This window comes from Ambystoma mexicanum, chromosome 4q, assembly GCF_040938575.1.
Source record: "Ambystoma mexicanum isolate Mex_15411 chromosome 4q, UKY_AmexF1_1, whole genome shotgun sequence".
NCBI classification, from domain to species: Eukaryota; Metazoa; Chordata; class Amphibia; order Caudata; family Ambystomatidae; genus Ambystoma; species Ambystoma mexicanum.
Genome location: NC_090928.1, coordinates 312440220 through 312467849, shown reverse-complemented (window position 1 = coordinate 312467849; position 27630 = coordinate 312440220).

Genomic DNA, 27630 nt, shown 5'->3' with positions numbered 1-27630 from the left:
TTGAGGAAAACCTTCCACCCAGCTGACCATCCTAGGTGATCTCAATCTAGGTTACAATGACCCCACAGACTCAGAAGCGGCATCCCTTACCAAAACCATGACTGCCTTTGGATGCACCCAACTTGTCCAAGACCCTTCCCACATACATGTCCGAACACTTGATTGGATTCTTGTCCATAATTGTAACATCTCCATCCTCTCTAACACACCTTGCCCCTTGACTGACAACCATGGCATTAGCTTCTCTATCCCTATCCCCCCAGCCGCCCAGAAAGGCGCCTCTTGCTCTCTACAACATTATGCTGACCAGAGCAGTCGAGACCCTCGGCCCACTCAAGCCACGGAAATCCAGGAACCCTAAGGATAGGAACTCCTGGTTCACAGCCGCACTAGAATCTATATGAGCAAAAAAAGGACAGCGGAAGCCGCCTAGCAGAAACTCCCCACGAGCCAAAACAAAGCACGATTCACAGAGGCAGCAGAAGTTTACAAAAAAAATCTACAAATCTAAAGCAATTACCTACAACACACGAATTACTGAAGCCGCTTCAAACACCCAAGAATTGTTCTCCATCCTAAGAGCATTAGAATCCTCCATGACTCCTCTCTCTAACGTCACTAAAGACACTACTTGGTGCAACAAAATTCAAGAAACGCTAACTAATAAAGTTACGCAACTTCAGATTAAAATTAAAGCCAAACTCGGCAACTACTCCACAAATGGGGCAGACCCTCCCCAGAACAATCCGACCCCTATCGCCCAACCGTTCAAATTCAAACTGATTTCAGATTTAGCTATCATAATCACAGGCCTAAAGCCATCCCGCTCTGCCGGTCTGATCTGTAGCGGCCCATGCCGGCATTATTCTGCTTTACTTCCGCATGCAGTAGGATTAGTAACTCTCTGCCCGTTCCACTGCCTTACATTTGCGATCCACTGCGTTCTGTGTTTACCGGGTCTTTCCCTGCTCAACCTGCAGCTTTGCATATGTCCACCAATCACAGGACACAGCGTCATGCACACGTGACCTTGTCACCGGGGAAACCACTCTTATTTACTTCCGCACTCCATTAGATGCCGTATCCCCGCGGCTTCACTCTCCTCCGGGCAGAAATCGCCTTGGAGCATGGAAGGTATGACCTCTCTACATGGCGTTTTTACCCGTGCAGGCATTTTTTTATGTCTCGCAAACAGCCACTCATCAGCACAGGACTTGACCACCATCTTTTTCCGACACTCGGTCTCCCGATCCGTCTCGGAGATCATGTGTTGCCCCCTCGCATTAACCTCCAGATATGACCGTATGCATGAGACCGCACAGCAGTCATGCATTTATTTACTTGTCGCTGTAAGGAGTACTTCTCATGCCTTCAATTTTCATCTGATTTTTTGGCATTTTTTTCATGTCTCACAGGTGCTTTACAGTGAGAGCAGCCCGTGCCCGCTTACATCTCTGGGTCCACTTGAGACGCGGCGTGAATCAAAGCAGGTGATCATTGAACAACATCATTTCACCTGTTATCAAGGTACAACGGCCTTTTATATCTATAGAATTTGGGTTCCCTCAACTCTGTAGGCCACTGGCACTGATACTCCTTCACTCCAGGTACCTCAGACTGTTTATAATAACTGGCCATGCATGACGACTCGATCTCCCTGCGTCAGCAGACTCGCATTGCAATGTGCACTTTTCCTTGTGCATCACATGCCGGGTACTTGGATAGTTTATAAGGTGAGACATTTTCTCTCTTCTTTTTAATCTCACAGCCAGTACTGTTTTAATATTCTAGGCGGCAATCATAATTGTTTAAAGGACTCAGTCTGGAATCTTTGTGGCTGTACTTGAAAAGGGTTCCTATAGCTAGGAATTGTTTTTCCGATTGATGGTGTTCATTTTATGCTGTTAGGACACCACCCTTCAGGGAAACGAACATATAGCCTTTGAGTGGTCCCTAATCATAAAATACCATTAAAGATATATTTTAGATATATATTTATATTTGTACATTTCCACTTTTTCCACATAGGTCAACTCACCCCTAGGCAAGCAGTGATTTGTGTCCGCTTTTCACATTTTCTCATAAGTTTTTTCTCCCCACCTTCCTTTCCCTACAGGGTCCTGTTTACCACTGCCCTGATGAAGGCAGATCTTCCTGATCAAGGATTGGAATGTATATGTTCATACCGCCGAAATGTATGGTTATGAGAGGGGACTGAAGTTCCTTGTACTAGATTTGAACACTTGTTTGGGCCACCAGCAATAACGGTTATGAACATTTGAAGGGTTTTTTCCTTTTCTTGCCCCCCTCTCACGTTGGCAGACCCGTTTCCAGTTTTTCTTGGCTCTGGAAAACTAAAGAGGACTGATTTATATTTTTCTCCTTATCTTTAACCCCATGTTTTTTCATTTGAATGTATAACAGTGCTTGGGTTCAGAAAACTTTCTGCTTAAGTAGGCAGACTGGTTTCCAGTTCTTCTTGGCTCTGGAAAACTGAAGAGGATTGATTTATCTTTTTCTCTTTATCTTTAACCCCATGTTTTTTCACTTGAGTGTACAACAATACTTGGGTTCAAGAAACTTCTTGCTTAAGGAGCAAAGGAATAGTTCCTGTAGACATGAGCTTTATGCTATGTGCAAATTTATAATTTCTTGTACTAATAACGGCCAATTATAGCCGATGATGTTCATACATTTGTGTCAAGCAAAATGTCAAATTATGTTTGTTTTCTCTTTTCTCGCTCACGAATAATTTTGTCTATAAACATTTTTTCTTGACTTCTTTTGTTTTGTTCCACACATATATTTGTATTTGTATACTTAGATGCTTTTACACGCTATATGTTTTTGTTGTATTGTATTGTGTTGAATATAAGATATGACAAAAAAAATTCTTTGGTTGACACTGTGTGGTTCTTCATATGAGAAGATTTAAATTCAATTTAATTGGGTGGCACTAGGACATTTGATTTGAAGGAACTAATCTAGTGACCTACCTTTCCATGTAACAGTCCCCCTTCCTCTTTGTGTTACACTAAAGCCATCCCGCTGCATGGGTGACATGTGCCCTGTAACTTTGGTAAAGGAATGCGCAGACCCTCTGATCCCCCTTATCACCGCCATTGTAAACTCTTCATTGAATTCCTGCACCATCCCGACCTGCCTTAAAGAGTCATGTATCACCCCCTCCTCAAGAAACCCTCCTCGGACCCCACTATCCACACCAATTATAGACCCATCACCACAGTCCCTTTCCTTTTGAAAATCATTGATAAAGTAGCGTATACCCAAATCCAAGCCTTCTTGGAAATCTACCATATCCTCAGCCCTCACCAGTCCGGCTTCCGCCCCGTCATGGGACTGAAACAGTGATCCTTGATTTGAAGAATCAGCTTGACAAGGCCAACGATGCAGGAAATCTTTCTCTCCTTCTCCTGGACCTATCAGCGGCCTTCGACTTAGCCAACCACCAAACCCTCTGTAGCCACCTCACTAAGGTTGTGGGCTTCTCCTCCGAAGCAGCCAAATGGGTTGCTTCCTTGCTGGCCTACAGATCCTCCAAAGTCTTCTCCGACAAAGAGTCAGCCATACCCACTCCTATATCCTGCGGTGTGCCCCAAGGTTCATGTGTCTCACCCACTTTTGTATAACATTTACACCAAACCATTATTTGACCATCTTGACGCTCTGGGTATCACCTTCACTAACTATGCTGAAGAAACCCAGATCCTCATCCCATTTTGGGTAATTATAACCTGGACTTTGAGAGCGTAAACAAAATCTACAAAATAATTAAACATTGGATGGTCCACCCACCTTGGCATGCCTCGACTTACCATTCATGTTTTTCACGACTGATGGTCATAACATTCCAGCCTCACCACCATCTGTAAAGACCCTGGGGGTCTACCTTGATGCCTCACTAAGCATGTCACGCCAAATCAGCCACATCACCTCTTCTGCAGCTTCCGCTACCAAATTGATACGAACAAGCAAACCATTCCTATCATCTGGTAACCACCTCACCATCGCACAAACCCTTGTAGGTTCAAAGTTGGACTATTGTAATGCTTTGCGGGTCATCTGACAAATACATAAAAAGCTCCAGGTCATACAAAACAACGCCCTCCGGGCAGCACTAGACCTAAGCAAATTTGACCACATCTCTGAAGCTCGGAGATCTGTACACTGGATCACTGTCAGAGAAAGGATTATATTCAAAATCCTCTGAACCACGCATACATGTGTATCCAACACAGCCTCATCTTACATAACCCTGGGAATGACTCCTCATACATCATCCAGACCTCTAAGATCGACCCAGAGCCATGGTCTGGTCAAACCAAGATTCATGGCTCCAGTTTCCCCACCATGGCAGCCAACCTCTGGAACAATTTACCCCTATATATATGCTCTGAGCCATCCTATCTCACATTCCGGAAACGCCTAAAGACCCATCTCTTCAATTAATCTAATGAAAATGTACCTAATATGTCTGTAACCAGCGCCTAGATGCCCCCAGGCTTTGTGCACTCATACAAATGAAAAATAAATAAATAAGTTCATGCTGCCAGTGGGAATGCCTTCCTTCCCCTGGCTTCTCTTCCCCCTTTGGTTTTCACAATTCACAGTTCAATATTACCAGGCAAAATGCCTCCCTTCCCATGGCTTGCTTTGCACTTCAAAAGTCCATACTTTACATGAGCTCCCAGCCTTATGGGTGGAGCTCCCATACCCGTGTATTCCTCCTGTCTTCATAAAGTAATCCTGCCAGGTACTGTGACTATGAAAATGTCTTGAGTTGATAGTCATAAAAGGGTGTGGGTCCCAGACCTGTGGGATTCTCCCCTTCTGGTGTTGTAGATCTGGTTCACTATCCTGCCAGGTACTGTGACTATGAAGGTGATTTAGGTTACTCTTCATAAAAGGGTGCAGGTCCCTACCATGTTTGAATGCTTGCCAACCCTTCTGGAGGCCCATCAACCTTTCCGGCAGCCCAGGTACCTGAAAGAGGCTTGTCAGTGTTCTGCAGTTGGTCATGGACTCTCCTCTGTGTCCTTTCATGCCTCTCACGGCCCGCTGCTTTCTGGTGTGCTGTGGCTGCTCTGCAGCATATGGCTCCTCATGGACTGCGTGTTTCCTGTCGACCGTGCATTCCAGCTGCTCCTTTCTTCTGGAGACCTACTTCTCCACAGCTCTGGTCGGTCTCTCCATGGTGAACCAGATAGAGACAGCTCCGCCTGCAAGGCAACAGTCCCCAGCAACAACTTCTCCTGTTCTCTGCTCCAGTCTGCTTCCTGTTTTGTGGTTTCTCCAGCGAGGGCTTCTCTCTTCTTCCTAGGTTCCCGCTTTAGTTTTGAATGGGCTCTGCCCAATCAGGTTTTGAGAGAAACTAGAGTGATCATTCACGTTCTCGTAAGTGCTCTCTATGCTTCCACACTTCTTCTTCCTCCGAAAACTGATCTTGAGGTCTTCCAGGGAGCCAGTTGCTCTCTCCCTTTTCTCAGTATTTAAGGGATACACGTACCTTGAGGAGTTTACACTCTTCCTTGTCCCAGTACCGCCTATATCTGGTATGGCAGAAACATATAGGAACACTAGGGAAAGTGTTGGTGGGGGGGGGTAGGAAGGTGTGTTAGTGTACTCCCCATGTCGTCACTAATCCCATATAGGGCTTTCCTCCCCATGGGATCCACTCACTGAGTACTACCCTCAGGGGGACGATCAGATAGCAACCTCACCTCCCTGGCCACATGGGTAGGGGCTCCCCTTGGGGGAGAAGTGACGACGACTGAGGATTCATCACAGTGACCAGAGTGAAACGTGCTTCCCTTTCATTCAAAAGCTTTCAATAAAGTATACAAAACTGACCTGATTTTGGGCCAACTTACAAGTTCCACAGTGTAGTAAATGTTTGGTGGTAATTCCATTATGCATGAAACATAAGAGGAACCATTCAGCATTAATCACTTCAGTATAATGGGGCTCATAAAACAACTTTACACACACCACAGTTCAATACATATGGAAAAGGAATACAAAGTAAGGCTGTGTAGAAAATCAAACAATACACAATTTAATTAAATATTGTGATAAAGAAAACTGATTTATAAACTGTAATACTAAAACATATTTTTGGTCCACACCAAAACTTAGGGAGAGATTTAGATCAAATTCAAAACACTTGCTAATGAAAGAAAAGTGTAAATACCAAGCCACCATAAAGAATATAGCCCATTCATACATCCACATTTGTATCTCTCCCATAGAAGACCCATATCACCCATGCAGTACTTCAATTAAAATAAAAAGAGTTCGTCATCTTGCCTACAGGGACCGCCTAACTCAGTGCTGTCCAACGTGGGGAGAAGAGCTGACTCAGCCACATTTATTCTTTTGAACACTGACTTTCCTTTGCATACATATTTTTCACACTTTTTGTACAAGAGGTAGGGCTGGCATTAGATGTTTGTTAGTAGAGGCCATTTTGATTTGACAGACTCAACTAGGACTGTTTTTTGTTATTATTTGATGGTCGAGTCTACTCCCATCTTAGCTATAGGGCAAAGCAGGAGTTTCTCCAACCCCATTAAAACTTCAATAAAGGTTTTACAAATTGTACCTTTTGTGTCAGTGCCATACTTGCGATACCTTGCCTCCCTTTCAGTATCCTTGCCGCTCTTTTATAACAATAGAACGCAGGTTATATGTGATTTTACCAACCACAATTACAGAGTGGTAAGTTTTATTGCAGACAAAATACCGAAAAACACTGAATTCTTTTTTATTTTTTATTTGGGGGGTCTGCCCCCAAACCACCACCCCCCCATTGTTTTAGCCCCATAATGCCACCCCAACCCCATCCCGACACATTTTAACCCCTTTATCCGACTACCCTTGTAGAGGAGGAGCCAAGTACCCCTAATCCACCTACCCTGCCTACATTACCTGAGAAGTATGAACCAAAGTATGTGACATATACTACACCAATCAGAAGGCAAGAAGAAGAGCAACGACTCTGTGCAGTACCCATAAGAATGCCTATGCCTAAGAGAACATGTGGAATGAAGTATCCACTAAGGAAACCATAACTACATCCAAGACAATATGATGGTCATTTGAATACGATTCTTGATGAAACAAAGAAACTGAATGACCAGGATGAATGGTGATTTCATACGAAACTGAATCGATTCCAGAGATAGAAGATATTCAGACCTGAGAGGCAGACGATTTATGAAGAAGGATAAGTGACATTTTGGGATCAAGATGAAGAAATTTATGCCACAAACGTGATAAAGATATTTAGTTAGTTTAAACGTGTACATATGCAATGTAACACAAGCTAGCCAAATGCTTATAGTAAATAGATAGCAGCACGCGCCAACATATACATATATAGATCATAAATACATATGGATTGAATAAGAATGAAGTTTCCACTAGGTATCCAGCAGTCTTGAACAATGAGGAAGGCCTCAAATTCAGTGTTGCAGTTACAAAAGCAATTGAATTAAACATAATCCATTTCAGCTAAGGAGTTGGATGAGCCAAAGAGCCAAGGTCTTATCAGAACTAAAATTGGCTGACATTAGATACAATTAACGTGAAAGAACAGAAGCTCCTGTTCAAGGAGGTCAAGTATAAACAAAGACGTCACAGGACTATTGGAAAATACAGTTAAATACACAAAGAAGGCTCAATTCATGGTGTCCAGTCATGTGATGGAAGAAAGTCGAATGCATGAGGAGATCACACATATGCATGGAAGCCAGACAGTGCCCATACTCCTTAAAAAATCCCAGAGAAGAGTACAAACCCAAGGCCAACTTCAGATACTAATTGACACTGAAATGTTGAGGTGATGATGGAGTTTCCTTTTAATTGGCGAGAAACTGATCTCGAGACAAGCTCACCCGCACCTGGTTGTTCAGTCTGCATGCTGCTCATGTAGGTGGAAAGGTATTGACGGAGGTTAGTAGCCAGCCAATTGTAGAGGACCACGTAGTTGGGGGTCCTATAGTAATATAACCAATGGGACAACGTACATTTAGTGACGTTCATAGTGGCCATTTTGAAGGGAGGGCTTAGTTGTCCCACCTGTTGTTGACCATCCAATTATTTCTCTCTGTTACTCTTTACAGATATTACACCTATATTCTAATCACTTAGAGCCAATCCCACTTCCAGATTCCAGAAGTTTGCCACGTAGGATGATGTCAGTAGTGACACATTTGGTCGATAAAAAATATGTTTTTTCTTAAATGAGTTGAGAGTTGAGTATCGAGCAATTGCTGATGTTAGTTGTACTCCCTGTTTTACTTACTTACACTAAAACAGACAAACTTTTTGCCAAACTATTTGTATCGTCTGAATTATTGATGTTTAATAAATATCTGCATCCCCATCCATCTCAAGGGTATTGCTACTCATCGTAAAGGGCTGGAAGTCTCCAGTTCACTTGGTAGCAGAGATAGATAGATGTTAGATAAGATACCATCAGCCTTCGACATAAGTAACTTTAGGGTCTTGGCAATATCGCACAACCTTTGCCATTCAGTTGACAGGACGTTAAGCTCCCCGTAGATCGTGGTTACAAATGGGACCCAAGAAAACTTGCAAGTTGGGTGTGACGGGACCCCTAGTTTGAATAGGACCCTCTCTCACATCTACAAGAAGCGGATCAAAGAGCAGCACGAAGACGCAGTAACGAAGGCGGTGATTCCGAGGGTCCAAAGACAAAAACATGGTGAGTGAATAAGACAAAAGAGAGTGGCAAAAAGGGATGCATGCGTAGTAAATAACGGAGAGTAACAGAGGGAGGCGGGATAAAATATAATGCAAGAGGAAGAGCATAAAATATATGTATTTGGGGAAAGATATTGACTTGAGTGTTGCCAAGTAATATATGAGGAAAATAGTCGTGAGGTGTAGCCATGCTATAAGGATACGCTCTGTTCTTAGAGTTTAAGGAATGGTAGCAGAAGTCTTAATTCAGTGCCCACTTTTGTGAGGGACATATAGAAGACGAGATAAGTTTAAAGACTTTCTTAAGAGAATTGGCTTAAATTCCAGTTGGAACAAGAATTATAGAAGGTAAGACGAGTCTTAAGGAAAGGATTGTAAGGTGCACGTACATGTGACTGGTCAAGTCCGTCTGTTTTGTTTTATGTAGTTGGAAAGTGTGGTGATGTCACTGTTGAGAAAAATTTTTTTTAAGTGATAAAGAAACGTGGAAGTAAGACGCGAACAGTGATTATTTTAAGATTAAACTTTGATGGTTGTTTTTTAGCAAGATTAAAGTAAAAAATTGCATCATAACGGGATTGGAGCTGCGACGATTGGTGCTCACTCATAAGTGTATGTTGATTGAAAAATAAAATTGAGAACTGTAACTAAAGAATAAGCAAAGTGGTAATAAAAAGAGAAATACAAGTTAGAAATGGAACAAGTTACGCCATTAGTGCATCTTTGCAAACAGCTACCAAAGCACATGCTCAAACTTAAAAAGTACAGTGCAGAATGGGTTAAAGGGACCGCAGATAAAATGTTTATGCCGTGGCCCCAAGGTGGGTCATTATCGAGAACAGTTCTACAGCATATGACGACATATTTGCATGCTGCATACACTGGAAAAAAGTTAGAGAAGCACCTAGCGAATCTAGAGCTTTGGAAGATGTATGAACACGAGAAGGAGGAGGAGCCTCCATTAGATTGGATACTCAACATATGCCAAGAGGGGGGTGAAGAGCTTTCTGCTCCGCCCGCCCCGTCTGAAATGAAAAACAAGACTAAGAAAGATGAAGGGTTAAACCCATTCCAAGAACTTAAAGCAGTGACAGGATATAGCAATCCGTCATAAGAGTCACCTATGCAAAGTAGTGACGAGTGCCCAGAGAAAGACACAGAGACAGATATAACCTCCAAAGTCGTCCTGAGGGACAAGGAGAGATGCGATAAGGAAAGAAGTGATCAAACAAGTACATCTCTAGACAAAAGGAGAGAAACAAAGAGATGGAAGGAAGATAAGGATCAAACTGATGAGATAGCGCTTGTACAGAACGAATGGTTGGGAGCTCAGATTTTACTTAAACTCTATGTTAAAGGCATCAAAGATGTTAGACAAAGGGGAGATCAAGATGAACAAGACAGGAGAGACAAAGACAGGGAGGAGCGATTAAGAGACGAAGGAGCGAGAAGAAAAGATAGACAAAGACAACAGCAGTTATAACAAGATGAGCAATCTAAAAAATAAGAGAGAGCAGAAGAACAAACAAAGTGTGATCATAAAAGAAGAACAGCTGAGGAAAAAGAAAGACTAAAGGAGAAAAGAATAGAAGCTGATGAACAGTAAAGGATAAGAGGGAAAAGAATACAAAGGCGAAGGGATGAGGGAAGGCGAAGGGCAAATGAACAAAGGGATATGAAGAGGAAAGAGGAAGATAAAATAAGAGAAGAGGCGAGAAAGCGCAGAGAAGTTGATAATCACATGGAACGCAAAAGGAGACAGAGAGCACGCAATCTTGAGTATTTGGAAAGGGAAGCAAGGGATCCCAATCTATGGATAAGCTGGGAAGACACAGAAGAATTCTTTCCTGAGTCTGAACTATTTCCAGGCACTTCTGGAGTAAATCTGGAAGACGAATTTGATTTGCAAAGCATTGGGGAACAATCGATAAAGTGTATCACGAAAAGCAAGCACAGAAAAAAACACAAAGAAAGGGAAAAAATGAGCGTCTTGAGAGTATGCAGTTGTATGACACGGAGGAAGCCTCCTGTAGTACGAGACAAAAGGAGCTGTCTTTAGACAGATTAACAATAAATAGAGATGAGGATGAGAGAAGTTGCACAAGTTGGGCAAAAGAAGTATCAGACGAAGAAAGGGAAACCTACTCGAGGGAAGTTAGGAGTTTTATAAGTGAGCTAGAAGAACATCTCCCTTTGGATAAAGAAGTAAGATGGGCGGATTTAAAAATACCTCCTATGTCCAAGGCATCAGAGCCACTGACACAGTTGGACCGACATAAGGGGCAACCCCATGGTCAGAGGGGGGAGTCCCCCACCTATGTAAGCAAGCTAAGGTCATTGCCAGGTAGGCGGCGATGTGGGAATCTTACTCCAGCAGTGGATAGACAAATGATGAGAGATGAGAATGAGTTTGGAGCATCACAGTTCCTGTTGTTAGAAAAAGGAGGAGCCAGACCATAGTATATACCATGGCCCCAAATGGACAGGGAAAACTTAAAATGTAAAATCCCAAATTTAGCTTCCGGTGCTGGTAAATGGATACATGAGTTTGAAAAAATGATGGGAGGGAATACAGTAGCTATAGGAGATATTCAAGGTCTTCTAATCGCCATACTTGGTGTAAGAGCTCATGACATATGGACGGGAGCAGGTTACCCTGGTGTGACTACAGTCAGCACCGCGCATGATGGAGCACCATTTAATAGCTGTAGAGCAGCGATTTGGAAAGCCCTTTGAGTGCTATATCTGGGCACGTCGGATATGGGAGCTATAATGACAAGAAAGATGAAAGAAGGAGAGGATCCGTTGCTTTATATTCAAAGTTTTCAAGATGCATGGGTGCTTGAAACACGGGAGGCTTGGGGAAAGTCTATACCTGTATTTTACCATATATTATGCCAGAGCAAGTGCAAAAACAGCTCAAGAAATTAGTGGAGATAGAAGAAAAGCCATGGCCGGAAATTCAGTTGACTATCGCACATTATTGCAGACTCCTACAGGATAAGAATCGCAAAAAAGACGATGCATGCAAAGGTGAAGTTACTGCAGAAAAAGTTATCCAAATATGCTATTGAAGGGGCAATGTTAACTAATGTGGGCGGATCAAACCCACTGCCAGCAGTACCTATGTTGCAAATAAATAATCAACGACAGTTTGATCAGACAAATAATGGATATGCTCCAAGAGGAAGGGGATATCAAGGTAGAGGGTGCCAAGGTAATCAAGGATATTGGCAGAATAATCGAGGAAGTTTTCAGAACAACCAACAAGGGTTTCAGAGTTTTCAAAATGGTAATCAAAACATTCAAAATGGCCAGATGGTAGACAACCACTTGTGTGTTGGACGTGTGGAATGACAGGGCACATAGCTCGTATGTGCAGGAGCCAAGGGGTAGTACTGAATGCTCATTTTATAAGACAGGGAATGCCAAAACCACCTGCATATTTGCAACAGAGCAGAAATGGAGTTGCAGCAGCAAACGCCAAGAGTGCAGCAAGGCTTGCAACCACAGTAAGTAATAGGTAATCAACCGCAAGGACAATCCCAGCAATCTCCTATGCAACTTCAGCAAAACACAAACACAGAGCAGCCTATGATGCGTAGAATAGGAGGTGTCACTGTTGATGGAGGAAATCCATTCACGAGTCATGGAGTGAGGCTGTAACCACAATAGGACAGCTCACTGGGGGACCTGATGTGTTCAGTCCTATCTATTACACCGAATCCTCGTGAGGAGCCGAGGATAGATGTAATTATGGGCAGCAAAGCTTATTCCTTCCTAGTGGACACGGGTGCAACACGCTAGTGTATACGTGAGGACATATTTTTAAAATCTGCCAATGTGATGAATACTCAGGATTTACAGGAGCAACAAGTTGTGTTCCTTTCAAAGAAGAATTACCAGTCTCTATAGGAGAGTGTAATATGAATGTGCCACTGCTTTATTCAAGGCAAACGCCTGTCAACATATTAGGACGAGATTTAATGACAAAAATGAATATGACCATTTCATTTATGGATGATGGCATGGTATGCTCAACGTGAATAAATAAGGAGACAGAGCTCAAGGACAGGTTGTACACCACAATCAGAAGGCTAAAAAAACTTATAAATCTTTAATTTAGTACACATAAAATGATTCTAAACCACTCAACTAATAACAACAAACATAAATTCCGTCAACGTCCTGGATATGTACAGGATTAGAATAACCTATGTTATCAAATAATAACCAGAAACCGAAGTACATTGTCATTTGTTTGTTGAATGCACTGTATATTTAAGTGTCACCATACCACTTGATGGGAATTGACAAAATCCTTGCTTTTTAGTTGTCGTTCTTAACAGATATTATATGTAGGAATTTATGTTTGTTGTTATTAGTTGAGTGATTTAGAACCCTTTTATGTGTACTAAATTAAAGATTTATATGTTTTTTTAGCCTTCTGATTGTGGTGTACAACCTGTCCTTGAGCTCTGTGTCCTTATTTATTCACGTTTTCCCTTCCCGGGTATAGACAGAGTAGTTTTTTGGGTTCCACGCTTGAAGTGGACCATTAACTACCGGGATTCCTTCTGAATTAATAATGGTATGCTCAACACCAGGAATGCATTATTTAAACGTGTGCGAAATGATTAGGGCATATGCAGGACAAATAGCGTCTTCAGCAATACTATTGGAACCCAAAGTGTTCCATTATGGGGTACACATTCTGTTAACATGGCTGCCAGGTCTTGTAGGCAAAAGCATGATAATACCAGATGAGTTTCTATTTAGACCACAGATACCCATGGATGAAGAAGAAGGGAACATTTTCCCCATAGCCTTAGAAGCAGCTATAGTCTGAGGTAATATGGCTTTACTTGATGCAACTGATGACAAAGGTAGACAATGGTGCACAGTAATTGCCATCGAGGAAGGCCGCAGAGTGACTGACGTCACTGATGAAGATTTGTTTGAAGATGACAATTCTGACGATTTCGTGATATTTGAAATGTGCATTACTTATTGGGTCAAAGCAATTAAGAGAGAGGTCCCGCAGAGAATGATGCTAGTAAAGAAGCGTCCTGAATATTTTGGTGACGATATGGCGAAAGTGCCAATCCCACCTCTAACTGACATCATTTACGTTTAGACAAGTACGATTAAATAGCACTAGGCTGCCCCAGGGGTACTTTGAGTACCCATCAATTTTTAACAGAGTTCTCCAGATGGACTTGAGCAATATTGCTTTAGAAAGCGTTGTGCTGCAATACGTAGATGACATTTTAGTCTGCAGCACCACAGAGGAAGAGTGCAGGCACGATTCTGCTCAGCTGATGATTATACTTGCTGACAAAGGATATAAGGTTGACAAGGAAAAGTTACAATATTGTCAGCAAAAAGTGTTGTACATAGGCCAATTGATTTCACATGAGGGAAAGAAGGTTACTCCTGAAAGAGCTGAGGCTATTTTAAAAACAGCCAAGCCACACACGGTAAAACAAATGAAGAGTTTTTTAGGATTATGCTATTATGTTCAAGCATGGGTCTTTGACTATAGCTCATACACCAGGCCGCTGTTGCCAGCATTAAAGAAAGTAGAGGCTACAAAAGAAAAAATCGTGTGGACTGAGGAAATGGAAGAAGGGTTTGACGAACTGAAAAAAGCAATTTGCACAGCTCCAGTTTTAGGGATCCCCAATTATGCAGAGGAATTATTTTTATTTTCACACACGGATGGTACTTTTATGACAGCAGTACTTACACAGAGAACTACATTGTGGTACAACCCCCTAGCATATTACAGTGGAATTTTTTGACCCAGTAATGAGAGGTCACTTTCCATGTGAAAAAAGTTTAGCAGCTGCCACGTTCGCTGTAGAGAAAGCAACAAACATAGTGATGTGATGTTCTATGACATTATTTGTTGAACATGCATTATTCGCCATTTTAGAAAAACCAAAAGGTACGTTGACTACTCAAAGGGCTTCTGCCTATGAGGTAATCGTATCGACTCCATAGATTAAAATAGTCAGATGTAAAATAGTGAATCCAGCTATGTTTATAGCTAAGCTAATCACAGAAGGAGAACCTATACACAATTGTGCAATCTATGAAGAGTTCTGTGATGAGCTCCCTAGAGTAAAGGAGAATGCACTCGCAGGAGGAGAGATTGGCTTCATTGACAGTTCTTCCAGAATCGATCAAAATGACAGGCAAAGATATACAGGTGCCGTGGTAGTGAAACATCTGGCAAATGGAGAATTTTGAGTGCTCGTGAGTACTCGATGACCATCGCGTTATTCAGCGCAGGCTGCAGAATTATTGGCATTAATACTTGCAGTCGAGTATCACGCAGACCAGGAAGTGACAGTGTACAGTGACTCCGCCTATGTGACGTCGACGCTACATGCAGGATTAGTGGGCTGGAAAAGGAGGGGCTACCTCCGAGCGGATGGCACGCCAGTGCAGCACAAAGCCTTATTGGACAGGCTTATTAAGGCACTACAACTCCCAGGGAGCATAGCAGTCATTAAATGAGCAGCTCACACGAAAGGGACAGATTTTATCTCACGTGGAAATCAAGCAGCAGACGCTGAAGCCAAGCGCATAGCAAATACAGATAAAGGAATGATGAATATTGAAACCATTAATGTAAATGAAAGAATGACTGTAATATTAAATGTGGACGAGGGATATAATCATATGCCTAAAACACAGATAGTATAACTCCAAGGGGAGGCACCGCAAGAAGAAAAGAATTTATGGAAGCAAAGAGGGTGTTCTTTAAACCCCTCTGAAGCATTATGGCGACAAGACAGCACTGGTAAATCAGTAATGCCTTTGGCCTTATTAAAGATAGCGCTAGAACAATTACACTATCCAGCACATACGAGGGAGAATCTTGCTGTAACCATTGCTGAGGATTGGTTTGTACCAAACCTAATGGAACATGTTGCATTTTTATGGTAAACTGTATTATTTGCCAGCAGTTCATGGCTGGGCATACACTACGCATAGTGAGGGGGGCATCCCAAGACCCAATGGCCCTTTTTAGCACTTTCATATTGACTATGTTGACATGATACAAGTTTGTAATGGATACAGATACCTTTTAGTTGTAGTATGTCCTTTTTCCAGATGGATAGAGGCAGGTCCATGTACGCACCCAGACTCTACCTGTGCAGCCAAGTTCTTGGTGCAGGAAGTGTTTCCCAGATGGGCGGGGGAGGTGTGAAGTAATGAGATCGGATAATGGACCACATTTTGTTAATGTAGTTTTCGAGCAGATTACTTCGCTGCTCGGAATAAAACATGTTTTCTTCAGCTTATAATCCGTGGGAAATGGTATCTGTGAAAAGCTCAATGGCCTGTTAAAGGAAAGAATAGCTAAATTGAAGCTTACTTTGAAAAAAGGGTGGTTGCACTGCCTACCACTGGCATTGTATGCATTAAGGAACCAACCAGGTTCTGACCACCATCTTACACCGAACGAGATTGTGACTGGCAGGAGAATGAGGACTCCTTTGATGCCTCCATCCCGAGTTAGAAGTGATGCTCAGCCAACATCAGAAGTGTTAGGACTTGAATTGCAAAACTACTTGAACTGTTTAACATCTAGTTTTTCTGTAATTTCAGGACAGTTGCAGAGACGAGGGTGTACAGCAGTACAGAACACAGAAGGAGATGCTTCAACAATCCAAACTCCCAAATTTATACGCCCAAGAATTTACCCAGAGGATAAGATCCTGATCCGCAACCACACAAGGAAAAAGTGGGACGAGCCCCGCTTTCACAGTCCTTTCATTGTCGAGGACGTCACGCCATCTGCTGTCAAAGTGCCGGGTAGGCGAGCTGCGCTCTTCCTGGGCGATACCAAGATCTACGCCGGAGAGACACCTATGCTTACACCCCACTCCGAAGAAGCTACAATCATCAGGGAAGAACCGCAGCATGTGCAGACGAGATCCATGACGAGGAAGAAGGACGCATTACCTGTCAAGTGGAAAGAAAGAAGAACTTTTAGTTGGACTGTGGCTTAATTTGGACACTCTCTTTGTAGCTACAAATAAAACACTCTTGAACACTCTGTGCATCTTAATTGCAGGGTTAAAAGAAGATATACATTATTGAGAGCCACAGTAGGTTATTAACTTTGGACTGAAGCACACTTAAGCCTTGATAAAAGTAAGGATATGCCAAACTTTGATCGTGGACACAGCAATTGGAAAAGAAAATAGAGTATCCAAGTTAATTCCAAACAGTGCTCTTGTTCTGAGTTACTCATGTTGTTACCCAGTGAGGACCTTTCTAGGCACATGCTTACTTTGAGTTGGTATTGCGCACATATCCGCGACTGGTGGGGGTAACTAGTCGCATACCAGATTTCCTTGGCAATACTGACAACAAAAAAATTGTTAGACAACTGCTTATAATCATCACCAAGGAATCTTTGAAATTGCCTGAGTTCAGTGAAGAAAACAGAAATGCCCCTATCACCCAACGCAGCACATAGACTGGTCAGTGTGGTGTTTTTGCATCTAATTGAAGACTACCCGCATCTTGTTGGAAGGCACACAGATGTGGTGTCATTTCTAAGGGCCCCAGGAAATACTACGAGTTTGAACGTGATCCTGGAGGGCATAATAATTCAGGTGGCGATCTATTCTGAAAGAAACCACAGAGCTGTGTAGAAACTTTTTCTCCGAGGGACAGATTGAGGAAGTGATAAAACTTAAAACTTTGTTCATGCTGACATGGAAGCTACAATAACATTTGGCAAAAAAATATAAACTTTGTTCATGCTGACAGGGAAGCTACTATGTCATCTGGTCTGAAGAAAACTCGAGGTGTAGATTGGGAACTAGTTAATGAAGCAGACTTCATTGCAGCTCACAGAAAGCATATTTTCTCACAATAAAAGAACATTTGCACCACGATTGGAAGAGGAATTGGTTCCAGATAAGCATCTAAGCTGATCGAGGATGAATGCTGTAGAAGACAAGGTTCCAGAAACAAATCTAAAAATGCATTGCCAATAAAAATATGTTTCCTTCCTCAGCATCAAATGATCGAGATGGGGAATCAGAGCAGCAATTTTGTGCTGCCACAAGAGGACCGATGGTCATACTGCCCTAGAAGCAGGTGCTGCCGGCTAACCTACCATTGTATCATTTACACATGTATTGTATTCATACTAATACTGCTTTCACTGACAATTAGAACTGCTTTCTATATAGGAGCAAATGATGCAAACATTCCTATATACATGTCTGAGAAGAAAGAAAGAGTAAACGTGGCAACTACAAAACAACCCAGGCCATTTGTAGTCATTCCCGTCTCTAGAAGAAATGGACAGATACCTGAGATTGAAATTGATGTTATTCGCAATACATCACACATAATACTTGCTTCAAACGATACTTTTGAACGCCGGAGACAGGGTCAGCAATATGAGCAAAATAAGGGAATGACAAAGGTTGGGCCCACAAAGATAATGCATGCAGACACACCTGATCCAGTGACAAAAAGCCCAAGTACAAGTCCCACAAGACAATCACGTGCAGAGGTGATAGCAGAATAATTATGGCCATTTATAAACAGGGCCAGAAAGAGGCAGAGGGATAAAGAAAGACTTACTGAACTTTCTTCTACTCAAGGAACCCGGGTGGATGTTCCTACAAATCAACCAGCCAGAAGAAGATACACCGATGTGTTCAGAGATGTGGTCATAGAAAACTACAAAAAGACTTTGATAATTAAAAGAGAAGAACCCAAGAAGACAATTATGAACTGAATGATTATCTGGACAGCACAGCACACTTGGGAAACAACATATGTTAAAAACATATGAAAGAAGTTGGAAGAAGGACGTCAGAAGAAGACTGCTTCATATGTGCGCTCCTTCCATACAGCATGGGGAAGTCAAAAATATTCATAGTTATTGAAATTGATGTCCAGACAGCACATTGTCTATCGCACATAGCACTTTGTAAGACAAGAGGTCAATTTATGGGAAGCGATGCTTCTCTTAAATGGGCAACTGAAAAGACAAATCCAGATGAAGATGACTACATACAAGATATAAAGACAAGAAACAATGCAAAGATGAGAAATCACGTGATCAGATATGAGAAACCTGGAGTAAAAGGAGTAGAAATCAGGAAAGAAATGAACAAAAAACTTGATGTCAAAGGAACAACTGCAGAAAAAGCTTGCAGATGGAAGAACAGAGGACAAATGCAAATTTGGGGAACAGTATTATCACCAGACGGATGGGAAAAAGGAGTGCTGATCTGCAAGCATGGATGGTCATTGGATACTATAAAAAACAATTGAGAATGCACAAATGTTATGCAAGCCATTATTGCCAAGATTTGCTAAAATACTGACATGGGTCGAAGACAGGGGAGGGCCATTGCTGATAGTACCATTAGAAAGTTCTAAGTTTTGCTTCAGGAACAATGGTACAAGAAAAATGGAGGAAAAGCAGAACTGTGGACGTATATTCGATGCACCAGGAATGATGCATTAAACTGCAGTAATAATGGATCATTATTGGGCTTGTGGATCAAAATCTTACATCAGACTGCCTAAAGACTGAGGAGGAATTTGCACAATAGTGAATGTCCATGTTCCTGCATTGGTGATTCCTAAAGGTGAACTGAACATTGACCGTTTTCCAAAAGCAGATGCTCATCTAAGTGGAGGAGCTTTGTGGAGATTATAAATCGAACAAAAAGAGAGAGAGTTATTTCTCTGCTGAATCAATAGAAGCCTTTTGATGCCATCCCATATGAACACAGGCTATTCAGCCAGACCTCATCAGTGTTCACAATGATCTTTATGCCAAAAATCCAGGTCGGAGCAAATACTAAGTGGTTACAAATTACCAGATGGGAATTGCTGCAGACAATTAACACAACTATAAAAGGATTAAATGTGATCAGAGAGGAACTGAGAGCTATAAGACTAATGGCTTTCCAGAACAGATATGTTCTGGACATGATTACAGCCATGGATGGAGGTGTTTGTGCTAAAATTGGAGAATCATGTTGCACATTTATATCTTCTCACCATGACAAAAATGGAACTTTAACAGAGGCCATAGACATGTTGACGAAAATCCATGGTCAAATGATAGAAGAGGTAGAAGACATTGCTGATGACAGCTGGTTTGGAAATCCACAATGGATGGCAGATATGTTCAAATTCCTTGGAGTGTTGCTATTGTTAGTGATGCTTGGATTCTGTGTGATCAAGATAATAATCTCGTAGTGTAAGAAAACAGCAAAGGAAGCCATAGGCATGAAGATCATGATCGATAATGAACCAGGATGGAATCCTAAAGACTTGACTGATGAAGAGATCAGATACTTTATGAAGTCGAGCATCCATGCACCAGAGGGAACGAAGTTCCTGTATCCAAAGGACCACGGGAAATACATGGGAAGATGGATCTACTGCAGTACAAGCGGACAGTGCACACTCATGACATGGAACAAAGATGAGCATGTGACGTCAGCTGGATGCCTGAAGGGAGTTATAAAAAATATGGGTCCCCAAGAGGCACTTTTTCAGACTAGGATGTCTGGATATGGGAGAAGATTTGAGAGTGGTCGATAAATCACCCATAGGGGGAGTGTAGAGGAGGAACCAAGTATACCCTACGCCACCTACCCCGCCTACATTACCTGAGAAGTATGAACCAAAGTATGTGACATATACTACACCAATCAGAAGGCAAGAAGAAGAGCAACGACTCTGTGCAGTACCCATAAGAATGCCTATGCTTAAGAGAATATGGGAAATGAAGTATCCACTAAGGAAACCATACCTACACCCAAGACAATATAATGGTACTTTGAATGTGATTCCTGATGAAACAAAGAAACTGAATGACCAGGATGAATGGTGATGTGATACGAAACTGAATCGATTCCATAGATAGAAGATAATCAGACCTGGGAGGTAGACGATTTATGAAGAATTAAGAAGTACTAAGGATAAGTGACATTTTGGATCAAGATGAAGAAACTTATGCCACAAACGTGATGAAGATATTTAGTTAGTTTAAACGTGTACATATGCAATGTAACGCAAGCAGAAAAGCAATCATGAAGCTAGCCAAATGATTATAGTAAATAGATTGCGGCAAGCGCCAACATATACATATATACCTCAAAATACATATGGATTGAATATGAATGAAGTTTCCACTATGTATATAGCAGTCTTGAACAATGAGGAAGGCCTCAAATTCAGTGTTGCAGTTACAAAAGCAATTGAATTAAAGAGAATCCATTTCAGCTAAGGAGTTGGATGAGCCAAAGAGCCATGGTCTTATCAGATCTCAAATTGGCTGACATTAGATATAATTAACGTGAAACAACAGAAGCTCCTGTTTAAGAAGGTCAAGTATAAACAAAGACGTCAGAGGACTATTGGAAAATACAGTTAAATACACAAAGAAGGCTCAATTCATGGTGTTCATTCATGTGATGGAAGAAAGTTGGACACATGAGGAGATCGCACCTGCGCATGGAAGCCAGACAGTGCCCATACGCCTTAAAAAATCCCAGAGAAGAGTACAAACTCAAGGCCAAATTCAGACACTAATTGACACTGAAACGTTAAGGTGATGATGGAGTGTCCTTTTAATTGGCGAGAAGCTGATATCGAGCCAAGCTCACCCGCACCTGGTTGTTCAGTCTGCATGCTGCTCACGTAGGTGGAAAGTTATTGACAGAGGTTAGTAGCCAGCCAAATTTGGAGGACTACGTAGTTGGGGTTCCTATAGTTGTGTAACCAATGGGACATCGTACATTTAGTGACGTTCATAGTGGCCATTTTGAAGGGAGGGCTTAGTTGTCCCACCTGTTGTTGACTATCCAATTATTTCTCTCTGTTACTCTATACAGATATTACACCTATATTTAGTAATCACTTAGAGCCAATCCTGCTTGCAGATAGGTTTTAGAAGTTTGCCACGTAGGATGACGTTGGTAATGACGCAGGTCTACACATCAGTAGTGACACATTTGGTCTATAAAAAATATGTTTTTTCTTAAATGAGTTGAGAGTTGAGTATCGAGCGATTGCTGATGTTCGTTGTACTCCCTGTTTTACTTACTTACACTAAAACAGACAAACTCTTTGCCAAACTATTTGTGTTGTGTCAATTATTGATGTTTGATTAAAATCTGCATCTGAAATGTACCACTCTGTAATGTTATAGATATATAGACTGGGTACCTAGAAAGCATTGTAAACAATCATAGTCCTTCTTCGGTTTTACGTCAACAACAATAACGGTCCTACTAGGCCTTATGACATTTGGATTATCCAAGTGCAGTCACAAGAAATACAAAAAAGGAGGGTTGAGGAGAGGTGGAACTGCATACTGTGCAGAGAGGGGTAGGGTTGTCCCAAGGGCTAGGCAAGTGCAGGGGGATCCCAGAGGGGTAAGTGCCAGGGGGTGCCAGAGGTGGGAATCACCGACTAAGTGGGGTGGGCCAGAATCATTTATTTTTATTTATTTATTTCTACTGCGCCACAGCCCCCAGGCATCAGGGATGCTGGCCTAGGAGGGGCTCAGGAGGGCAGTGCTGAAGGGGGAGTGCTGGTATAGACTGGATAGGGGGGCCTGGTGGCCTGTAAGACTCATAAGGTACCAGGCTGCCGGCAGAAGTGGGGACAGCAAAGGAGGGAGAGAGGGAAAGAGGTAGAGAAAAGCAGGATCTTGAGAGGTTTTGGAACCTATGGATGTCCGGTTCAAGTCTGAAAGGGGCTGGGAGGCTATTCCAGAGGGAGGCACGTGCTGAAGAGAGAGATCTAACGCCCCACTCTCTGCTTGGCAAAACATCTGACCAGCAGTGAGTTGGAGATACAGGACCGAAGGGCTCTAGCAGGGAGGTATTTAGGAAGAGAGAGTTGGATATAGCATGGTCTCTGGCCCCAAAAAGCCTTCTGGATGATGCAGAGGGTCTTGAATTTGATCCTTGCAGCAACCGGGAGCCAGTGGAGAGATGTTAGGGCTGGAGAGAAGCGGTTCCTGGGCTTGAGGCCAAGGATAAGCCTTGTAGTCCTATTCTGGATTAGTTGGAGGGGGAGAGGGAGGAAAGAGGAAGGTTGAGGTAGAGGCTGTTGCAGTAGTCCAGCCTAGAGACGAACAGAGCTCCAGAGATGTTGAGTTTCTGGGGGAAGGTGAGAATGCCTTTAAAGAGGTGACGCTGAAAGTGGGCCTTCTTGACAAGGTTCATGATGTGAGGGAGAAGTAGAGAGGGTAGTTGAAGATGACACCAAGGTTTTTGGCCTCATAGGAAGGTGAGGGGAGTGGACCCAAGGAGGGCGGCCATAGAGTATGGGGGAAGCAGGGAGCATGGGTCCCACTGAGAAGGATTTCGGGCATCATTACCGGTGCACCATGAATAGCAGTTAGGCAGTCGGGAATGAGGGAGGGAGAAGCAGAGGTAGTGGTGGGAAGCTTGATGGAGAGCTTTGTGTCATCAGCATAACACTGGAAATGAGGAGATCAAGAGGGCAAGAGAGGCAAGATATATTTTGAAGAGCCTCCGTGATAGTATAGAACCCTGAGGGATGCGCAGGTATATAGTGAGGTGGAGACCTCGGCAGATGCATTGGGCAGGAAGGAGGAGAGTATGGAATGGTTAGATGGGGCTAGGGAAGGCATGAGGGCAGACGAGGGAGTGGGGAGGGGAATAGAGGAGAGTGAGGACAGGATGTCCTGTGTTTTATTTGTGAAATGGGAGGCCAGTGAAGTACAGAGGGCCTGGGAAGGAAGAAGGGAGGTGGAGACTGCAAAAGGATTGGCGAGGTTCTTGCAGATTTTGAACAATTCTGCTGTGTTGTTGGTGACTCCAGATATGCAGGCTTGGATATGGGTCCTCTTCTTGGAGGGGATGGAGAAACGGTATTGCCTTTGGAGCAGGCAACAAGCCGGTTTGTCAGTGGGTGTTCCGAAGTATGCTACTTCCGTTCAGCAGCTCTGCACTTCATGTTCAATGAGGCTGGTTCAGAATCATGATGGCTGCTGCGCTTGGTGGCAGGCTTCAGGAGGATCCTCATGACTGGGGCAAGGGTGTCAGGGGTGTTAGAGATGGAGAGGTGAAGGTTAGCAAGGGGTTTGTCAATGGGAGAGTTGATATCAGGAGTAGGAGGGGGGATGAAGGTGGCGGTAAAAGCAGCTACTGGCACTCGCTTCATTGGTCGAATGACAGCGAAGTAGACTGGCAGTGTGGGCAGAAGCTCAGCCGGAGAGCCCAGGATCTCAAGGTGGAAAGAGAGGAGAGAAGGGTCAGACCACGATAGGTGGAGAAGTGAGAGGATTAGAGACAGGGAGGTCTGCTGATATGAGCGCATCCAAGGAGTGTCCAGCTGAGTTTGTCAGACGGGAGAGAAGAATGGTGAGAGGGAATCACAGAGGTTGCGGAAGTGTACAGTGGCCGCTTCAGGGGAGTCAAGGTGGATGTTAAAGTCTCCAAGAAGGAGAAGCTTGGTGGTAGAAGTCAGGAGAGAGTAGGTGATATTCGCCCATTCAGACCTTTCACTGCACAGTTCTCATAGGTCCCCCTCTGAAGGGCTCATACTTCTCACGAGAAAGTTCAACACAAAGTTTCAAGGGGACTCCATTCCCCAAGCTTAATATACTCCGGGTCTCACTCAATCGGGCTCGGACCCCTTTCAGATGTCGAAGTCTTTCAAATGTGCATGGTTTCTTACAGACCACTGCAGGACCACTTCAACTCAATGTTCACTATTTTACTTTCACTCTTGCTTTTAGCTTTAAACAATGTACCTTTCGCAGAGACTTCCGAATGGGCTACTTCCTTTCACCGGACCACTCCGTTTCTTAGTATTGCTGATCTCGCAGCAGCATTTCACTTTAAAGTTCATTCACATGTCTGACTATCTTTGCGTATCAGTTCACACCTGTGCAGCCTTGACTGGTGATATGATGTTGCTACTTGCATCCACTTTAACACACACCAGTCTCTCAGGTCGCTTGCCAACTCGCCGGCTGTGTGTGCTTCTTTCTTGTTACGTAGTATCTGATTTTTGAGTCAAGGTTAGTACCACAGGCTTGACCTCGCCTCCCCAACTCTGTCGTTCACCTGAGAGGGTCGCTGGTGTCCTTGAAACAAAATGCAATCTTCACTTGTGGGATATGGCCTTCTCAACGCGTCTTTCAGGCAAAAACCTCCAGTAGGAAAGCCTTCGGGTTTTCGGCCTGCTGCTCTCGTCCATTGGTCTGTTGCTCTGCTCCAGTAGGTAGGCCTTCGTCCCAGACGTTATACTCGTTCTCATGTTCTGCCCTGCTCAGAGTGTGCCTTTATGTGTTGCCTTTTATTCGTGTAAGGAGAGCTAACTGGTATCAGGTGTACGCACTTAGGGTACAGTGCTTGACTTTTCCTCACCTGATTAACGGGCCATGTCCAGCACGATGTGAGAGAATTAGTGTGGTTACTCTTAGTCACGCTCTTCCTCGGTCAAGTGTTTGTGTAAAAAGAGGGCGGCGGGGGGGGGGGTAGTTGGGACTTTGGCAAGTCCGAAAAAAGGGTGAGGTAGATAACAAAAGAGGGGGAATACCACATCTCACCACCGGCTATCTCACTGCCACTCCCCGAAGACCCGTCACCCAGGTGATCCTCCCGCACTGGTCGACCCCCAGGAGCTGGATCCAAAAGTGATGGCCGTGTCCTGGCTACCTGGATGACAAGTCTCAGAGGACTAGTGGGTGAGACACCCTTTGGCTTCTCATATTAGTAGCAGATCCACAACTCGATAAGGGCAAGGACGTCAAGGTCTAAGCCTTCAAGAAGGAGACTGATATCAGAGGAGTGTTTAACAGCAGGCCAGGCATTCAAGGTATCTAAGTAAAGCTGGTTGCCACCTTTGAAAGTTTTCCAAGGAGGGTTACAAAGGTGTGCTATGCCTTTAGGAGGTGGCGAAGCGGACAAGGTGAAGGCAGCATGAGGAGTAGCAGGAGACAGGAGACAGTTAATGAGAGACAGAAGACACTGATCAAAAAGAAGGAGGTTGGGTTAAGAACCCTGGGCCATGACAGTGCCATTGTGATAGATATTAATGATATACCTAGAGGATGGGAAGTATGCCCACAGTACTTCCATCTGGCTCCACCATTAATGGGAGAAGAAGAGAAAGGGGAAGAGGATAGAAATCATATGGGGAGTCCAAAGATCTGGAGAGGCGGAAGCGAAAAGGATGTCAGTGATAGTCTGCCTGATGGAAGCATTGACGTAGTTGTCAGCAATGGGCAGGCCTAGATTAGAAGCCAGGAGAGCCTCCTAAAACTTTTTTCTTCCAGGCTTTGAGAGAGAGGTAGGGTAGGTAATTCAATAACAGTTAAGAGTAGATAGGGAGATGGAGAGCACCATGGTTATAAAGGGAGAGAAAACAAACAGAGGAAACTGCACAATGCACACGGAAACTCACCAGGCGGCCTAGCAGCCACGGAATGCCAAAATATACAGAAGATGGTGTCCTATCCAGACTCTTCAGGTCCAGCTGGCCAAGTAAGGCCCTCCTTCAAGTGGGACAAATGCAAGGAAGATGTGGAATGTGAGGGACAAAAGATTTTTTTACCTTCAGGATGTGAACATTCCTCAAAGGTGAAGGGCCTTACGGAGGAGACATTTCTTAGTTGTTGATGCCCAACAACAGACAGTATATAAAAGGCATACTCAGAACTTGGAGAGCAAAGGTGAAAATGCAGCCATAGCGTTGCAGCACGGGTTGGGTGAATCAGCAGAAAGGAGATATAGAGCACATTCTGGTGTAGGTAACTGTGAAGTAAGGCACAGGGGAAGCCAAAGTGAATCCACCAATTGTTGCTGTAAAAGGTATGGTGCCGCCATAACATAGAGGAACAGGCTAATTGAATCAGCCAGAGAAGAAGAAAACACGGGTGGTGGTAAGAACGAGATGAGGCCCAGAGGGAGGCCAAGTGAATCTCCTCAGGCGGGAGGCCAAAGATTAGACACCTCTACATTGAGGATATACAGATGCTGCCGCCATCACAGCACCAACGGGTGCGGGAAAGAGGGAAGTAAGGGCCCAAAGAGCCCCTAGTTCATTGATGAGTGTAAGCGGGTGCAAGTAGGGTAATGTGGGGCCCAGGCGAGGAGTATGTGACACCCAAGTGTAGGACTGACCCTTTCGGGTGTTGGATACCTAATCTGCTAGTTCCACAGGGCTGGCTTCTACAAAGGATTAAATAGCAGAAAATTACAGTCCTGAGTTCCACGGCCAGCACACCGCTGTACTTTCACATGCAGCAAGAAAAGGTATATAGGCCCTACAATCTGTAAGTACCTTCGAGCCACAATCTCCCCTGCTTAGCCAACAACAGTCCCTGAGCACTATTCCGATTCAATTAGTCATAGCACAGCCCCAGTATCATGGGACTCATATCGTGAATCCATCTAAGCTCCCCGCTCGGGAGCTTGTTCTCATTCGTCATTCGCTGCTGTGAGGCAGGCATGGTATCACAAGTAAGGACACAGACACAAAAGGTCCACGTTTCAACACCTTTATTAAGTTTAAATGGGGGTTGGAGATTTCCTAACTGCCCCTAATTCTATAATGGGAGTAATCTCGACAATTAAAGTGAAATGAATGGTCCAGGTCAGTCAGCCAAACTAAGGAAAAGTCTGTGTCAGAAACCTATACTTGCCCTCACGCTTCACAATAACTAAGTGTGGGAAAATGGATGAAAATAAAGAGTTTGTCAAAAGAATGTCAGAATGGCAATGAACGTGGCTCATCACTCCCTTCCCCAAGTTCAGTTCACTGAGGTTCTCACAAAGTTCCTTCAAGGTGGATAGTATGCACAGTTCAAAGATTTCCCATAAATTG